Source organism: Onychostoma macrolepis, chromosome 02 (assembly GCF_012432095.1).
Source record: "Onychostoma macrolepis isolate SWU-2019 chromosome 02, ASM1243209v1, whole genome shotgun sequence".
Lineage (NCBI taxonomy): Eukaryota > Metazoa > Chordata > Actinopteri > Cypriniformes > Cyprinidae > Onychostoma > Onychostoma macrolepis.
Window position 1 is genome coordinate 7779887 of NC_081156.1, and position 14424 is coordinate 7794310.

Consider the following 14424-nt stretch of genomic DNA (forward strand, 5'->3'; position numbering starts at 1 on the left):
GTTAGAAAATATATTTACATAAAATTATTTTGAAATATTTTATATTTTATAAAAAAATATATATATATATATATATATATATATATATATTTTTTATTTTTATTATTTTTTTTTTTTACAATTTATTGTATATTTTGAAATATATATATTTTTGTTGTTTTTAGTTATTTTGTTTGAAAAAAATAAAAATAAAAATCTCTGAAAAACTGCATTTCACATTCTGTTGCTATTTCATTTGCTTACATGCTGCATTTTATGCTATTACCAGAGTATATCAAATTTAGTTTTTCCAAATGTTCTAACTGTGCAACTGTAGATTACAGTGGATACAATTTTCAAAAAAAAAAAAAATATAGATTTATATATCATGCAAATAAGACACACATTACACAAGAAAACTGAATATAATGAATTTCACCATCTCTTTGCATTTCCTTCTGTTTGTTCATCCTACAGTTTAAACACAGCGTTTTTTTTCTTTTCTCAGATTACAATGTTACACCTGTTTTAATTTATTCTGCTATTCTTTATTATGTAAAGTGATGCCTATTAATACATGCATGCACACCACTAATCCACTCGCTTTGCACCTTGTGAATCTGACCCAAATTCATTGCTTCCCTTGTGTGCCTGCTTTCCTTTTTTAAAATATTATTAATATTGACTGCGCATATAAGAGATCTGACCTGCCTATGTTCTTGTGATGAAAAAAAGATGGAAATTCATCTTTTTTTTCGGAAGCAGAGCAAAACTTGTTGTATTTACACAAGCGCAGTAGCAAAATGAGTTCTGGTTCAAATGAGAAAATCTCAGCTATATACTGGTGAGGAAATGAAGATGGTGTGTTGAAACAAATCTCTTTACTTTTCTCATGCTCTCTTTAAAGCTAAGATTCATTTCTCAAAATGAAAACCGTTCTTGCTTTTTTTCGGAGGAATTCTTGTCTGAACAGGAATCGCAATGACAAAAGCGTCTGATATGTTTCAATAACCCGACTATAGTTGCAGCACATGTCATTTGTTCCCTCGGCTCTCCTGAGGAGGGCCGGGGCCCCAGAGCTATTACTCAGGGGAGATACTACTGACACCACCGGGAACAAATGGCTGGACAAACATTTTTTTGTTGGGTGAAGTGTTGAGATGACTGCACGCGGCTCAAGTTACCACTGAGTCTGCCTGATTCATTCATCTCCGCCGTTCCGCTGCCCACTTCCTGCTGATCCCACTCTTCTCCAAACCTCGTTCATCACACACACGGATTTGTCCCGAATTTCCTCCTTAATCTAAGAGAAATCACGCAGCTCCGAATCAAAGGGACAGTGGGATCCATATGTGACAGTATAACTGGAATGGCCATGCAGTTTGTGCTTATCAACCATAATTTAACTAATATAAAAAGCATGCATGTGACTTCATTACACTGTAAAAATTGGACAAGTGTAGTGTACCTAGTGTACCTAATCTAACACTTAAAATACTTTAGTTGTAGTCATGTAAATAAATACTCTGACTTTGAATTAAAACCAGTCCATTTAGATGTTAATGCTTGAGCCTTTAGGTGACAACATGGTGTATTTGTTATTAAAAAACGGTCCGCAAACTATAACTGCATTAGTTGTATTGAAAATAAATTCAAATAAAAAGTAACTTTTTTAGCTCACTTTTATAATGGATGATTCCATACAAATCAACATTTTTGCAAATTACTGTTAGAGTTACAAATTGTTAGTAATTGTTGTTTTTAATGCAATAAATACACTATACAGATGGGCTACGGTTATTATAGTTAAATAAAACTAAAATTAAAACCATTAAAAAAAAAAAAAAGTAAAATAAACATTAACTGAAATAAAATATCAAAGAATTTTATATTTCAGCTAGTTGCCATGTAAACATCTCTCATTTTAATTTAGCTTCATTTGTATTAAAATAACTAAATGAAATTACATAAACATAAAAAACAAGAACTAGCAAAACTTAATTAAAGTTAAAATGAAAACATAAAAATAAGAACCGATTGAAAATATTAATAAAAACCATTTATAAATAGTTCACCATATCACATGTAATTTGGATTACGTAATCTGATTCCAAAAAGTAAGTACTAAATAAATTATATCACATTTAAAATGCTCATAATCAGATTACAGTTGATTTTTAAAAGATTCCATATTCGGTGATTAGAAACCCCAGTTTGGGAAACCCTGGCATACTGTCTTTACACTTCAGGATGTTGATAATGAAGAATGGAACAGACTTTCTTATACGAATTAGATCAAAAGTAAGTTCAAAGTAATCAAAAAGTAGTCATAATACATTACCTAATATATGACTAAATACTACCATTGATGTATGGTTTGACAATCTGGAATCTGAGGGTGCAAAAAAATCTAAATATTGAGAAAATCGCCTTAAAGTTGTCCAAATGAAGTTCTTAGCAATGCATATTACTAATCAAAAATGAAGTTTTGATATATTTACGGTAGGAAATTTACAACATATCTTCATGGAACATGATCTTTACTTAATATCCTAATGATTTTTGACATAAAAGAAAAATCAATAATTTTGACCCATAAAATATATTTTTGTCTATTGCTACAAATATAGCCTACCTGTGCTACTTAAAACTGGTTTTGTGGCCCAGGGTCACATATGTCACAAACTACAGTTATGTAATTTGTAATCAGTAACGGATTACAATTTGTAAGTAGCCTAATCTATCCAGCTCTGTGTATAAAGACGGATCTCAGTATATGGCTCTGTACACAGAGGAGTGTTTTGGAGGAAGTCAGATTTTGTATCACCGTCCCAAGACAAACTTTTGGCAGTGTTTGAACAGTTGTTGAGAAGAGAGACTTCCACGAGGTTTATGGCCCCTCGAATGGGGTTGAGTTTGTAGGCCAGGTGCCGCTCCTCTCCTCTGCGCTCCGCTCCGCTCCAGGCCGGGTTTTCCAGCGCGCCTCTGCAGTGAGACACGCAGCCGGCTCGACGCGCAAGCCGTCTCTCTGCTCCGGGATCGCGGTGCGCTTTCCGCAGTACCAAACGAGTGGAATTTCCTCAAGTTTTCAGCAAAAGCACACTCCTTCATCTGAGTGTGCGGCGGGTCCCGTCTCGGTATTGCAGACGGACGCTCAGAGGGAAACCGGTCGGGCCATCGCGACGACGAAAGGGCGCATGGCTTTGATTTAAACGCGCATTCATTGCGCTCTGCCCCAAACCGAGTATTGCATGGAGCGGGACAACTCCGGCTGTTGAAAACGGCGAAATGCTCCTTTCAAACGTGACCTGGGTGTTCGCGTGTCTCAGCTTTCCATGTTCGTAGGCCTAATGTGGTTTGGTTTCTGGACTGCGCGGATCTGCGATCTACCTGAGCGCGCGATGAAAGTCTTTGTGCGCTGATTTAGAGGTGACTTAGAAACCTTCGCTTTTTATTGCGTCAATAGATCTGCTGGGACTATTCCTCAATCCGTGAGTATCATTCACATTATCCATATCTCCGTTTTACGCACTACGCGTCCGAATACCGTGTTTTTGCATTTCTACACATCCACAGACTCGGGTGTTAAACACTGGGACAGAGAACAGCAAAACTGCAGGGGTTTTAAACAAAACACCAGGAGGATCAAGATCTCACTTAGCCTACTACTTTTTAAAGATTTAATTTAAGGGTTGAAAGCATGCAGGGTCACCTAATTGTGCATGCATTGTTCCAGCAATGGGGAAAAAAGGGGCACTTTATCTTAGTAAGACATGTTTTTTTTTTTTTTTAAAAGAACAGGATGAGGGCCAGATGTGATTTTTGTAGGAGGCAATACATCATGCTTATCTGTCCTTGAATTATCTCTATAGGAGAAATATAGAGACCTGTGCAATAAAACGAAAATTTATGGTGCAAAACCATTATGAGAGACGGTATAGTTTCTCAAACTATAGGTACAACAAACAAAACCCACTTTCCTTCTCCATTGGATATATATATATATATGATTGCCATGCTACAATATTGCCAAAGCAATTAGCATAGTATGTAGAAGTTTCAGTAAAATAAAGGAATAGAGTAGTTTAACACTGTGACTTATGACTAGTTTAGAATGGGATATTTTGGAACAAGCCCTGTTGAATTTGTTTTTGTTTGCCTTTTGAAGATCCATGCGCAGCAGCTAAATTAAGATCATTTTACTGCACATGAATTATTAACCATGCTATGAGCTGCTCATGTCACAGTCGCTCATGAGAAACACACTCATGGAGCTCGCGTTTGCCATTTGAATCTATGCAGTGCAACTGATGGTGTATCTTCTGCTGTGTGCCACATGCAGGCAATAACACACAATCATATTTGTAATGGAAACGGAAGAATTTTCACATTTTGCCCCATTATATTACTTAACTTTAAAAAATACTTATGGAAGCTTTAGTTTGGATCTTAAATAACCAGCAACATGGTTGTCAAATTTGAATTTGGATTAGGTGTTCACACAGGACGGTCAAAAACAGTAAAATGGAGCACAGCGAAATAAACTTGAAAGCAAGCTTTCGCTTACAATGACGTGATGTACGAATAATTAAAAAAATTGGAGAAAAAAAAGAACCGAATGCATTTTTCTTTAATAAGGCAAGTGTGTGGATAATCTGAAGATATCAAAATAAATAAAGGACTCATCCATGTGGAAACCCCCGCAGTTTACATTTGAAATGTATAAAATGTTCAGCTCAGATCTGTATTATGAGTCATTGTTTAGTGCTCGTTCATTTGAATGCAGAGAGTGAACCCACATGAACAAATGCGCAGTTGTGGCGTGCTCCATTTGTTGTGCATGTCTTTAGAGGAAGTGCCATCTCAGCTCACATCAACTGCCTGTGATTTCTAGCGCTTCGTCTCCAAGCGTGCATTTACATAACAAAGTGGTTGAATCTCAATTGCTAAAAACTTTAGCCACCAGCACCCCCTCCCAAAGTATGGCTAAACTGAGGCTCACGGTTGTATTCTTGCATCTTTGAAACATAGTTTCGCCATTTATCATACACTCTTAAAAAGAACTATTCTTTATTGTCATCCACAGTTCCACGAAGAACCTTTAACATCTGTGGAACTCTTCCGTTCCATAAAAGACACTTTATGGCAGAAAAAGATTCTTTAGTTTTTTTTCAATGTTCTAAAAACTGTTTTAAAAAACAGAAATGTCACTGTGAAAACCCTCCTTATTTTTTTTAAGTGTGTACAGTGATTCAGTTTGATTTTCTTTTTCATTGAATAAATGAGTTAATTTCCAAACGTGAAGTAATTTTTACATTTTTTTTGTTCCCCAAATGTATTTAAATGTTTTTTTCCTGGTTGCTTAACCATTCTTTTACCAGTGAGAAATTCCTAGTCAGAAAGTCTTAAAGGCTGCGTCTCCATTGTCAAAGGAAATTGAAAAAGGTTTTTTTTTTGACTTTGGAATGTTCTAAGAAAGGGTTTCATTTTTGAGTTATTTCATTGTGTCGTTTGTGGATTCTTAAAGCTTCACCAACACCCTTTGTCTGCTCTATCGCGATTTGTACTTGAGAAATAAAATTGCAGTTTACTTGTAGCAGATCTGTTACACTGTAACCACACTTTTCACCTGTATAGTCATCTGAGATTTCTTTGTGTAGCACGTTTCACTATGCACATTATAAGCAGCTTTACAAAAAAAAAAAAATCAATATGGTAATGTTTCTAATATCTTCATGCTGTATAGCTGCAAGCAGGTTAGAGCTGGTCAGTAATATAGCACATTTTGATATAAAAGCAATCAGGCAATGTACCATAGTTACTACAGTAAAACAATGGTACTTAGCTACTAGACATTACTCTCATTCAAAATGAAAATAAATGACTGATTGTTGAAGATTCTTAAACTTTTATTAATCATAAATTTAGGTTTTACAGTTGTTGGTGGAAACTTTGGTTACCGTGGTGTGTTTTTGTAATTCTAACAGACCAACAGTAATCTGAGAAATGTGTAAGTTTTTATCTATATAGACAGTTTTAATAGCGGCAGTTGACCTGATTGATTCCCTTTTGGCGATCCACCGGGATGATTAGTCTATTGATTGGATGTTTTGATCTCGATCATGCTCTGTAACACACATAATGAGTCGTGGCGCACATTGAATGCAGTTTCACACTCTGAAGGTGTAAAATGGGCCGCTTACTGTCTTTTCTGAAAGAAAGCTGTTGTCAGAGTCAGTAGCACTGTGGGTATTTCTCCCACACTTTGCACTTTGTTCAAGTCCCGGCTTGTGGTCCTTTTCCTGATCCCGTCACATTGAACTATTCTGTCAAAATAAAGCCAAAGAATGCCAAAATGCATATGCACGCTTTGAACAAGGCCGTTCAGAAGAAAACTGCATTGAAAAGCGCATTCAGCTATATCGTATTACACCACTGGTTTCTTTTACCACTATTTACCGACTCCATCCGCCAAAAGACTTTGTCTGTCGAAAGCAATAATGGCTCAAGAACTTGGGGCGAAAGGCAGAAAGAGGTTAGTACTCGGAGCTGCTGGAAAAAATGGTATGGAGCCGTCTGCAATGAGGAGCGATGCATCTGGAAAAGTTCAATGATGTTTTTGCAGTGGAAAAATTCAGTTGATGCACTTCATAAGGAATGTTGATCATTTTTTAATGCTTCTCATATTACATCAGAATGAACCGCTGCCATAGATCATTAGTTACAATCATTAGGATTATGAATTGACAAATGTGTGAATGAGGATTTCTTGTCCTGACTTGCCTGTGAGTCCTGTCCTCGTACATGTGTTCACAACAACCTTTGATTGCACTGAAGGAATTAACAGTTTCCTGAATGCGCTTTGAATTCATTTCACTCCTTAAATTCCTTAAAGTCTAGTCGATGAATGGAGATTGATCTCTAGTTTGCGGAAGTTCCCACAGAAATGATCCGGATGCTCAAGTGCTTGGTGGATCTTATTTCTGCTGTCCTAGAAAGTCTTGTTTATTTCTCGCGTTACTGCTTAAACTTGAATTCATGATGCATGCATGCATGCAAGGAAGCTGCTACAATTAAGTGTTGTTATACAAAAAAAAAAATTTCAAATATTTTATTTTTTTGATTCACTCTCAGAAGAAAAGGTCGCTGGGGCAGTAACCTTTCAAAAGATACTAATATGTACACTTTAGCTACTACCGTTTACATTTAAGGTACCAATATGCAACATTTAGGGTTAAATGAGGAAGGATGCCACCCCAGTGACAGCTTTTGTACCTTTTTTCCCCGAGTTTAGTTGCTAATGATGCTGTGTAGTATGGAGTATAAATATTTAATATTTCCAAATGAAATGCTATCCATATTTATGTCAGGAAACGGCACGCATTATGGAGAATATCGATAGCCAAAGTGCTTTGACCCTCACCAAGATTCTATTACAAAAAAAACAACAACAAAAAAAAAACAGAGGAGGTCAGGAAATGCCAAGCTGTAATTGTGTGGTTGAATTTGCGTGGATAGAAGACACTGGCACACACAAGTAGCTTTATGCAAAAATGAAAATATATTCCTACCAACCAATAGCATTTACAATATATTCTTTTTTTTTTTGCCCTTGTAAGATCATACAATTGTGTTTTTGTTATTTAATATTTAAACTCAAATCCAAATGCATTGTGTATGTGGTGAAAATATTTTCCAGATATAGTCTAATTTGTATTTGCTCCATCTCTTTTACTGCGCTGATGCTTTTGGCAGGAGTTTCTCAGTCACTGGTGTTGAAAGCGTGAGGCTGAAGGTGGATCTATCTGAATGAGGATTTTTTTGGCCATCATACTCTCATCTGATTGTTTTAATTACACACAGACAGCTTAGCTCAGAACAGTTCCTCTGCCTCTTCAGTTTTTATATTAATATACCTTTATAGCGTGTTTATAATAAAGTAGAATTATTATTTTTTTATATATATGAATGTCAATCTGGTGTTTAAATCTTCTCGTTTTCCAAAAAATAAAAACATTTAATTATCAGTGAGTAGCTTCATGTAATTAATATATTATTATTTTCATTTAATTTGTGCTTATTTATGCTTCTACAAATCTTACTTTGCTTCTGCAAATACTTTTGCAATCACTTAACTTTCATTAAAAACTAAATGTAAAATTGTAAGAGATGCCAAATCCTCAAGACGCTGAAAAACAGAGCTTTTTGAGTGACAATGATGAGAAATATTGATCATCTAACAAGGTTTTTTTTGTGTGAACAAAATAGTGTTTTTAAAGAGAGCTCCGTCAAAAACCTCTCTTGTCTTGGTTATTAGACTGCTTTGTATTACAAGAGGCAGAACAAAGCTCTACGGGTCAGATTTCTTTCTGATCTTACAAAAAAAGAGAGAAAAGACAGAAAGAGCGCTAGCGTGCACCGCGTATTTCAGCTGGTAAAGCGTGCTGCTAGAATGCCACAGATTCCTCTGAAAAGCTGAAACAAGCTGTTTGCATGGCCATCGTCACTCAGCGATTCACTAATGAAGGCTAAAATGTTGGAGAGGAAAAAGTGGATGTTCCTGTAGAAGTGTTTCTCAGCAGCTAATCTGTGTGAAAACAGATGGGAGAAATGAAGATAGCGCTGCACAGACGATGGGAATGTTTTTGTTCAGTGTTTTAAGAGTTGAAGTGATTTTGGTGAAGCTGGATTTGTAAGTAATACTTGTTTGGACTTTTGGAAAGACGCTGAATGGAAATCTAAGAGTTTGAATGGCAGATTTATTCATTAAATAAAATTTGGATGGAATTTCTAATGAAAGTCATTTGTGCTCTAGATGGATATATGCAGGGACTACAATCAACACTCGCCAAATTCATAAATATAGAATAGAGTCACTCACCGATAACACTTAAAAAAAATAAATAATAATTCTAACAATTCCTGAGGACACAATATGGTTTAGTGTGATTATATATATATATGATGTGATATAAATATTTAATCTGATGCACTGCGCTGTGATCTTTTCTCATGAGCTGCTGATTCTAACAGTGTTTTCAATGTTGATTTAATTTAGTTAATAGAAGATAATTGATAAAGAAAATCTATTTATTACATTGTTTTTACAGCATCCTCATTTTAACAGTACTGTAGCATTGCAGATATATTAGTAATAACAATTTATTGTTATTATTTTCTATATTACATAAATTAAAATTGTTAATAAGATGTGCTTCCCTAATTTGTTCGTTCTATCTTTCTTTCTTTCATTTCTTTCTTTATTTATTATCAGTGCCGTACAATAAACCTCTATGGATTTGTACATATGTTACTGAAGCTGTACATGCGTGAAACACTTTGTTACATGCGGTCAGTATATTAACCCTGTACGCTTCAGTGGCGCTAATGCAACAATTCATACAAATATCTGTGAATACCAATAAACCATATTAGTGAGATGAGCTTGGGAGTTTACAAGGAAATATCAGTGTAAAAGCAAGCTACAGCTAATGATTTTAACCCTTCTACTCCTTTTTATCATCTGAAGATTTTAAGTCATGTACAATGAAATTAGCTGTGTTTCCATCCACCTATTTTTATGAGCATTTTGGAATATCACATAAAAAAACGCTGGATGGAAACGCCAAGATGCGCATAAGTTCTAAAAATGTGCATAAAAAAACCATGTTATGCGCCATAGTTTTCATGCGTGTCATGTGACTTTGCACGATGGGACAGGATAACTTGAATAACCAGTGGACCGATCTCGTTGCACAGCATCTGAAATGTTGTTTTGGTCGTTCTGAAATGCCTGAGCAAAGTCTGTCATCAAAGTATTTAATTGCCTCACAGAACAGTCTACCACAACTGCATTCCCAAACAGCAACATCCTGCACTGTAAAAAAATAAAATAAAATAAATAAAGTTGAGCAAGCTTAAAAAGTGTAAGGCAACCATCTTCAGCAGATTTTTGTTGTATAAACTTAAAACAACAAGTTGAGAGAACTTAAAAATCTGCTGAAGCTGGTTGCCTTAAACTTTAAGTTTGCTCAACTTTTTTGTTTCTTACAGTGTGCTCCGAAAGAAATGACAGCATTTTTTGTGCTTTGTCTGCTCGCTCTGATGTGCAACTAATTTATAATACATGAAAATTATAATAATCAGTGGTTTTGTTAGTGATATTTAGTGCCAGTTTACCAGTAAGTGACAATTTTTGTTCTTTTTGACTCGTAGGATGGAAACGGTGCTTAATTCACAAATGTTTTATCCAGTTGTGTGCATAAGTTAAATTCCCATCTTTGGATGGAAACATAGCCATTGTGTGTTAAGTGAAGCTGTATTACACACCTAACGTAACGTTGTGTTGGTGAACAGGACACATTAGCAGTGTTTTAAGCACACCCTGCTGGAGCTGCCAGCTTTGAGTGATGGATGGCAGCGAGAGGCTTTCTGCTCTGTTGATAGCAGGGTGATGAATGGTTAAAGGTCTTGTAGCTCCATCTATCAGGGATTAGCATTGACCTGTGAGACTCTGGCGGCCCCGGGCTCCTGCGCCACAACAAACGCCTGTATTAACAAGGAGAGAGACCACAGGCTCTTCAGAGGCTAGAGCGATAATATATTTGTGCTCCTCCTGAGGGAATTTCTAATTAATTTGATTATGTTGTAGCTGAGAGGAAGCATGCACAGATATTGGCTGGGAATGTTATATATATATATTGTGTGTGTCGCTCAAGATAGTAGTTGGCTCGTAGTTGCTGATTATGCCATGCTTTCTTGAAGCAGAAGTAGGGCTGGGCGATACGGCCAAAAATGTTATCATGATTTTTTTTTTTTTTTTTTTTTCCATATTGATATTTATCACAATCTCTATTTACCATTAAAGGTAAACACGGCTCGAAATTGCGACTGTTTTGGTCGCATATGCTCCCGAAATGTAATCTGCGTGACCCAGTTCACCCAAAAATTAAAATTACCGTTATTTACTCCCCCTCAATCTGTTCCAAACCTGTACGAGTTTCTTTCTTCTGTTGAAGAGAAAAGGAGATATTTTGAAGATGTTGGAAACCAAACAGTTGACGGCAGCTATTGGCTTCTAGTGTATTTTTTATTTTTTTTCCATACTGTGGAAGTCGATGGCTACCGGCAACTGTTTGGTTACCAACATTCTTCAAAATATCGTGTTTTCCATTTTATTTTCTGGATTTTGTGTGATTTTAATTCAAATTTCAAGTACAAATTTCTGATTTAATCTAATATAAATATATATATATATTTTTAATGAAATTAATTTACCAAACAAACAATTTAAAACAATTTTTTTAAACAATTAAAACAATTTGCATTGCAGTTTGTATTTGCATGACATTCCTTAAAATATATATATATATTTTTATATATTTTAGTATACAGTAGTAATATTTCTGTCATAATTTATTCCAAGTTAAACTAAACTTATTTTGGTATTTCAGTGTATATTTGATGGTAGTTTTTATCAAATGAACTGGTGTAAATCTGCTGAAGTGATAGTCAGAGCAGCTCTGGAGATATGTTGAGATGCAGACACTGTTTGAGTTTGGGTGTAATAGATAAAACTACAGCAATCATTCACACAGAGACACAAAGAGCATGCAGATTTAAATGTGCTGACCGACTGTAGTCGCATTTATTTCTGCTGCTAGATGAATCCATATCAAGTAAAAATGTCTAGCGCTTATCATTGTGATCCACATAAATTTTTACTGTGCTCTTGATATGGTTTATCGCCCAGCTCGAAGTAGAAAGCACATGTGGAGTCACAGGTTGATGTGTTAACACATGCTGCATTATTTTATGACAGTGTTCTGAAGTGCTGTGCCAAACGCTTATGAATCATCGTCTCGGTACTAATGGCTGTGAGAAGGACCTTAATCAACCCGTCTGACAAAAAAAAAAAAAAAACCCTTCGCAACGTCTGTGCGTGGTAATTATTGTTCTCTATCAAAGCTGTCACTGTGACGGTACCCTTTCAAACGGTAGTAATATGTACATTTTAGGCACTAATATGCACTTTTATTGTACTGATTTACACGCTTTGGGGTAAAGAAAATAAATAAAATGGGTACAAAAGTGTACCTTCCGAGTGACCGCTTTTGAACCTCTTTTTCTGAGAGTGCAGAACAAAATTGGCTGCATTTTGTTTTAACTGTGACTTATTTTTTAAGCAGATATTTATTTGCCACTTATGCTTTTCCATTGCCCTAAATTGATGCGTTAATCTAAGGTGTCCTCTATTTCTTTATGTATATGAAGATGAACATATGCAGAAAGCCAGACGGCTGTGGTGTTTAATTCATTCCCTCCCTCTTGATTGGAGCTGATTCGTTCCATTTTGAACAGGCGTGTGAATAAGGAGGCATGACCGTCCTGCTATAGATGCGATGCTAAAGCGAGTGTGTTGATCACCGAGGCGAGCGGGAGCATGATTGCTGATTGCTCGGGGTTTTAATTATGGAAATCATGAGCTGTTAAGAGTGCTCAAAGCTTTGAGCTATTTGCTAATGGTGAAAGTCATAAAAATAGTACATTTGAGTTTTGTTGCACTATAGTCAGAGATTTGTTTCATGCTTGTGGTTGTATACAGTAACATTTAGCATACTAGGAATTATTATACAAACTATTTCTGGATTATAATTACAGACAGCGCATTATATTATAAAGTAAAGGTAATAAGTAACAAAAACACGTAGCCTATTAAAAAGTAACAAATGTTCATTTGCTGTGAAAAAATCTCTCATATTTTGTGTCCCCCCCAAATTAATGTGGGCTTTTTGGGGTCACTTCCCTTATTTACTGTTGCAATTGAGGAGCATGTTTTCTTGTTTGGTGTATTGTGATTTAAATGAGCTTGATTAATGGCCAGGATGTTGAGAATGCAGCTGATACCCGCTATTGAACAAATTAATACATTTATGCTCCTCCCCCCCCATTTTTGTAAGACTGCTTTAAACATCTCTCAGGAAGCTTTTTTGTTGTCGTATATTGTATTGAAAATATAGGTTGTGTGCTTTATCACTGCCACCTGTTATTGGTTGTCGACGTATACATTGCAAAGGTCAATATATCGGCCGATATTTGGCATTTTGTAGTTATCGGTATCGACCAATAATGTAAGTGGGAGTTTTATGCTTCCTTTTAATTATCATTATTTATTTATTTATTTTTCCAATTTCTCTATTTGTGAAAATTCTATAATAGGCTTACCAAATCCAAAAGTTGCATCAAAAAAAAAAAATTATATTATTCTTTTTTCTTTTCTTTTTTTTTACATTTTTGGTTCATTTTAAATTTGTATTATTTTTTTAAATATATATGTAAAATAAATATACATTTAATTTAACTAATTGTTATGCATATATTTTTACTATATGTCAATAAAATAGTGTGATGATATATCAGCCACCCTGCTCTCTAAGATATCGGCAATCAAGAATCCATATCAGATTTTAGCAATGTTACATGCCATATTAACACACTTTTATGCTATTTTACAGCATTGTACCACACTTCCCAGCATGGTTTGGTTGCAGATTTAGTCACAGCAAACGACAACATGAAAGTCAATAGTCAGACTGTACTCTTTTATTTGAGCAGAATATCTCAGTAGAGATCGCTAAACTCCAACTTTTTCTGTAATGTAGAGAGAGCGTGCACATGGTTGCCACATTGGGAAGATTAACTAAACCACTGGGCAGAAAATGTATCCATTTGAAGAGAAAAGCTCTGATTGGAGGATTTATACTCGTTATCTGGCAACCACAACCATGAAATCTTGTGGAGGCTTATTACAAATGCAAGATAATGCAAATACCAAATTAAAATGAAGTGTTTTCAGGATAACCAGCAGGCAAATATTGCATGCATATATATATATATATATATATGGATCTGCTCTAAAGTCTAATAATGAATTGCACTGATTGCTTCCTTTTTATGGTTTGCTTTTTAAAAAAAAAAAACAGACTGTTGTTTTACTCATCTGCGGTTTGCTATACTGCTTTTTTTTCTGAGCTGTCACAGGCTATGCTAACAACCAAATAGTTATTTTAGTTAATGCTACTAATGAGTGTGAAATATTAAATTATTTGTTTTTGACTGGGACCCGCTGCACTGCCTTGTTCTCTCTGCGGTAACTAAGGGAATCTGCGCAGACACAAGAAGGAATTGTGTTCTGGGGGACAGAAGAGGGAAAAGCAGGAGTGGAGGATTGGGAGAAGAAAATGAATTCGAGTCTTGCCATCCAACAGAGGCTTTTCTTTTGTCCATTTATCATGAAAGTTATTTTCTTTCTTTTTGAATTTCAGTTCAATAGATATAAATCCAATGAAGCTGTAGTGGCTGCACTTTTGTTATGCTTTTCTTTGGCATTTATGAACAGAACATTGTTAAAAGAGCAAATTATCTGAAGTACATTTGAAAGAGTAG

At 35.4% G+C, this 14424-nt stretch overlaps 1 protein-coding gene across 3 annotated transcripts in view; it reads left to right on the forward strand.

Annotated features, from left to right (window-relative positions):
* The first annotated feature begins 2697 nt into the window (after positions 1–2697).
* LOC131553523 (adhesion G protein-coupled receptor L2-like) overlaps positions 2698–14424 on the forward strand; it is a 129267-nt gene continuing 117540 nt past the window's right edge. For 2 of the 3 annotated variants that reach the window (XM_058798252.1, XM_058798261.1), the window contains exon 1: positions 2701–3470. The gene's annotated coding sequence lies outside the window, so the exon portion shown is untranslated. Of the gene's footprint in view, positions 3471–14424 lie in introns of all 3 variants that reach the window. The other variant, XM_058798266.1, reaches the window with a different exon arrangement.